A 5,492-nucleotide genomic window follows, 5' to 3' on the forward strand; every position below is an offset into this window, starting at 1 on the left:
TATGCATCAAGACGTTTGTTGTTTGTTTTCCCCCAATCTGCAAGTATCAAAAAACCCTAATGAGGGCTATCACATAAGTTTTTTCCTTATAATATTTATGAATGAATTGATGATTCTTGTTAAGTTGTATCATACCTGTGTGATAAGGTTTGATTTTAGCCCAAGGTCAGTAAATTTATTTTGTCAAAACAATTGATATCTTGAGTATTATTCAGCAAACAGGACATCAAAATAAAAAGTTGTCTAAAGTTAAAGGCACAGTACATTAACAAACAAATGATCCTCAGTCATAAAATTATAAATGCAGTTTGGGATACAGATAAGCAGGAGGAGACTTAATCCAAACTACAACAATGAAGTCTTCAAACCATCTTCCGAACAGGGCTGCTGGTTGTTCCTTTCATTTCTTCTTTTGGCCTTGGGCTCCTTAAAAAAAAAAAAAATTCAGTGGAGAATTCAGCTGGTAATGTACTTCGAGTTCTTGAAGCTACACAAGGTGTAGTCTGGCTAAGTTTCGTGTGGTTTCCATATTAGCTTGTCTGGCAGGGTGACCTAATGCAAAGCAGGCTCACTTACCCCACCAGTCAACCCCCTGGAAGTTATAAGTTCCTCCATATCCATCACTCTTGTAAAAGCCTCCATAGCCACCTCCACTAAATCCTCTGCTGTTGCCATGACCACCTCCACCACTGGACTGCTGCTCACATGGCTGCTGTGGAGCTGGAACTGCTGGCATCACTGCTTTGTCACTAGCCTCTGGCACCAAACCCTCCACTAAATCTACTCTTAGAATGTCCATGACTGCTACTCTTATAGTGGAGTTCAAAAGTCACCTTCTAACCAAGATGGCACTTCTTGTTTCGCTTCAACAAGAAGATCCAACAAATCCTTAGTAATATTTTATTTATGTTTCTCTCATTAAAGAATGAGGTAGCAAGACCAAGGTTTCCTACAGGTCTTATACAGCCTATGTGATGTACATATTCTTCAGTATCACTTGGCAAATCAAAATTGATATCATGTTTCCCATTTGAAATATCTAATCCTCTTGCTGCTATAGCCATAGTCACTGGAATTGGGTTTTTTCCTGAGCGGAACTGGTGTAGGGGGTCTTCCTTACCTCTTTGAGAACGGTCTCCATGGATACTGGTATAAGCTGAAGGGTTATGGAAAATAATAACCCTAAAAGACAGCTCCTCACGGAGGGACAGTGTGGCTCGGGAGGAGAGAGGGGAAATTGGCCAAACATTAAGCCTCTCCCAGTGCACCCTTTCATAATAACAATGAGCCCTAAAGGAAAGCGGCAAACTCTGAATGCTGGGCCCTAAACTTTGACCTTCCCCCATCGCAAATTAGTCCTAAATGGAGACACAGCAAATATTGAAATTCTGGGAAACAATGGATCCCAGAAAAAGAAAAGCAATGGGCAAGATTTGAGTATTCACCCCTCGGGATCTGAACTCCCCATGATATCTTGTTCGACTGTGCTACAGATCTGAGGTTCAAACCCCAGATCCAACATTCGATCAGTTTCATCTAACACCAAGTATTTGCAGAAGTCTTATCCAATCTTTCCTCTTTCCATCATATCCACAGGATGTCCTGAGTAGTTACTAACAAGTGGCACTGATGTTCTAAGTCTCAAATCTGCTAACTGATATCAGCACCACCATAAACCACACAAGGATGAACCCTCCATTGGTATGAGAATTTTCTGGCTTCCTCAAAAATCTGTACTGCCAGCTCTCTTGTGGGTGCCAATACCAAGGAGATTGGATATTGTTTGTGGCACCCATACCTTCCATTCTTCTTCATGGCCCTCAAAGCCTTTCCTGGATCATCTGAATAAATCTGACTCAAGATACGCAAAAGAAACACTGCAGTTTTTCCAGACCCTATTTGGGCATAAGCCATCAAGTCTCTTTTCTCTTTGATATTAGGAATTGCATGCTTTTGCACTGGAGTTGGGGGACTACAATGAGTAAGCTCAATGTTTCCCATGTTAATTTCTCCCAACTTGAAACAAACGATATGTGGAGGACATTTATTGCCTGTTGCCTCAACTGAGAAATATGTCATCATATTTCTCAAAGTTAATCCCGTGATCATCAAACCTTCCCCCTGATCCACTTCCACTATCGCTGAAGAAATTAGACTTCCCTTTTGAAACACTTTGAGACCAAAACTGCTGTAAGCATCCTTATCTTTACTAGAAATCCACCCTGAACTGTCTTTTTTGTAGAATCCTTTAGCAGCTTCTCTGTTCCTCATTGCGAGCTGTACTTCCTGCAGTCTGATTATCTGAAGAGTTCAGGTCAAGGGCAGCAAATTGCTGGTGCAGCCCGAGTGCATTTTCCACCACCACCTGACTCATTCCTGAAGAGTAAAAAGAACTAGAACCTTCTGCTGCTGAGTTAGTGTGCTTAGTTCACCGTGAAGGCCCTCTCACCGCAGAACTGCAGCTCTCTACAGTTGTGGGTCTTAAATTTTTGTCTGTAATCCATTTTCCTTCCATTTTTCTGTATGGTGTGAGGCAAGGGTATAAATTTGCCCTTGTGACATTAATATCCAATTTTCCTAGAACCATTTGCTGCCAAAACTCTTTTCCTTATCAGATTGCCTTGACACTTTGTCAAAAATCAATTAACCATAAATGTAATGGTTTATTTCTGGACTTTTGATTCTGTCCCATTGATCTATGCTTAACCTTTCACCAGTACCACACGGAAGATTTATAGTGAGATTTTAATCTGAGTCTTGTAAGTTCCCCAACTGTCCTTCACCCAAATCCTTTTGATTATTTTAGTCCCTTCCCTTTTCATACAGATCTTAGGATCTGTTTGAAAAGAACTACAAAAATCCTGCTGGAATTTTTATAGGGATTATATTGAATCTATCAATCAATTTGGGAAAATCTACAATCTTGACAGTATGTAGTCCATGAACATAAATATCTCATCAACTGTTTAGATAATCTTAAATTTCACTCAGCAATGTTTTATCATTTTCAGTGTACAAGTTTTGTAATCTTTGTTTATGTTTATTCCTAAGTATTTTATTATTTTTGGTGTGGCAATAAATGGAATTATTTTCCTAATTTCATTTTTTTAGTATTCTTTGCTAATGTAAAAAAAAATTTTTTTTTTCTCTTCCACATTGACCTGGTATCCTGTGGTCTTACTGAACTCCTTTGTTAGTTTGAGTAGTTTGTGTACATGGTGAGATGGAGATTCCTTAGGATTTCCTGTATACAAGGTCATATTATCTATGAGTAAAAACTTTTGCTTTTTTCTTTCCAGTTGGGTGGAATTTCTTTAATTTCTTTTTTTGTTTTGTTTTGTTTTGTTTTCTTGCACTGTCTTGAACCTCCAGTACAATGTTACTTATATGTGGCAAAAGTGTACAGCCTTACCTTATTCCTGACCTTAGCAATATGCTAATGCTGAGAGTCAGGCCCCAGGGTCCTAGAGTATTTTATAAGTATGCTGTGAACTGTAGGTCTTTTAGCAAGCTGAGGAAGTTCCCTTCTATTCCAGGTTTGTTTTGCAAATTGTTATCATAACTGGGTGTTGGATTTTGTCAGAAGCTTTTTCTGTATGGACAGTTCTTGACTTAGGATGATTCGATTTATGATTTTTTTACTTTATGATGATATGAAAGTGATATGTGTTCAGTAGAAACTGTACAGTATAATACAACTATTCTCTTTCCCACTTTCAGTATACAGTATTTGGAGGGACACATTAAAACCAAAGCAGATACTTGTGGTGCTTTTAGATTAGCCAGGTAGAATAAACACTTGGATACACTGACTCTCAGGAGGGATGTGAATGCTATAGAGAGAGATTGGTATTGTCAGTGAACATGTAACAGAGCCCAGGAGTAGTTGAAATTGCTTGGGGTGAGTTCGTAGAGTTACAGTAGAGAGACTTATGGATAGACTCTTAGAAAACAGCAATAGAGCTGGGTGTGATAGCACATACCTATAATCCCTGCTACTCAGGAGCCTGAGGACACAAGGACCAAGATACTTTTTCAAAATAAAAAGGGATGGGGATGTAGCTCAGGGATAAAGCTCCCCTGGGTTCAATTCCCAGAACTGCTAATAAATAAATAAATAACATGATATATTCAACACTTCATTATAAAATGGTTTGGTGCTACATATTTTTCCTAACAGTAGGCTAATGTAAGTTTTCTGATAGTGCAACAAAGCAAGTACACTCACATTAAGGTAGACTAGGCCAAGCTATGATATTCATAGGTGTAGTAAATGCATTTTCACCTTAATATTCCAACTTATAATGGGTTTGTCAGGACAAAACCCCATCATAGATGGAGAAGCATGTATTTATATTGAGGTGATTGTGAAGGTTTTATCCCTTATATTCACTAGTCTCTATTTTATTTATCTTTTTAATGTTCAAAGGGCATCTCATTCGTGAATTCATCTTAGCATCCTGGTACCTGTGAACATCTGCAAATCTTGCTATTATGTAGAAGGAAGGAGGGTGACCACTCTGCCCAAACCCCAGGATACCAATGCCACTTCACTGTTTTATCTCCCAGCTCTTCCTGGTGAACTCGTTTTAGAGATAGAGGGCAGCTTATTTTGGTAATGAACTTTTCCTCTGGGGCCCTGTAGCCTGACTGTCAGTCTTAATCAGGCAAGAACTGGAGGAGATGCTCTGACTCTGCCTGTGTAGGGCAGGTCTGCAATCTTCTCCAGATTCAAAGCCAGTCACCAGTGGTCAAGATGTGGTTGCTATCCAGCTCACCACTCAAGCTGCCCTTTTCTCCCTCCCATGACTTGTTACAGATTTGAAGGCAAGGCCAGCACATGGGGTCATCAGTGTCCTAAAAAATTAGAATGGAGGATCACTGGGTGATCTCTTTTCCATTCTTTCTTTCTTTCTTTCTTTCTTTTTTTTTTTTTTCCTTTTGTCTCTTTTTTAGGAGGTGGGGAGTGGAAATCAAGTCCAGGGCCACATGCATGCTGGACAAGCCTCTGCCAGCCCTTCTCCTTTCTTTATCTGCTCAGGGCATACTGGGGCACATTCTCAGTTAATTCAAACTGGTCTAAGGAAATGCTGTGTCTTGTTAGAGGTTTTCTATCAATTTCATTGTTTTTTCCCAAAAGAAATAGTTTTTTATTTCATTAATGTTTTCTACTGGAGTTTCTTTTTTTTTCCTGTTTTCAATTTCACTAATTTCTACTATTCATTATTTCCTTCATTCCATTTGCCCTTGGTCTATTTTTCTCCTGTTTTTCTAGTGTTTTGAAGTAGAACATTGATTATTGATTTGAAATCTTTGTTCTCCTCTAATGTAAACATTTGACATTATAAATTTTCCTCTCAGAACTAGTTTAGCTGACTCCCACAGATTTTCATTTGTATTATTTTTATTTCACACAATTTTTTTTTCAGTACTGGGGATGAAAACCAGAGGTGCTCTACCACAGGTACATCCCCAGTCCTTTTATTTTATTT

At 38.8% G+C, this 5,492-nt stretch overlaps 1 pseudogene; it reads right to left on the bottom strand.

Moving 5' to 3' along the window:
- Nucleotides 1-568: 568 nt before the first annotated feature.
- On the bottom strand, nt 569-2,374 carry LOC124991422 (ATP-dependent RNA helicase DDX3X-like; annotated as a pseudogene).
- Nucleotides 2,375-5,492: the final 3,118 nt, after the last annotated feature.

The sequence above is a fragment of the Sciurus carolinensis genome, chromosome 8 (genome assembly GCF_902686445.1).
Source record: "Sciurus carolinensis chromosome 8, mSciCar1.2, whole genome shotgun sequence".
Classification (NCBI taxonomy): domain Eukaryota; kingdom Metazoa; phylum Chordata; class Mammalia; order Rodentia; family Sciuridae; genus Sciurus; species Sciurus carolinensis.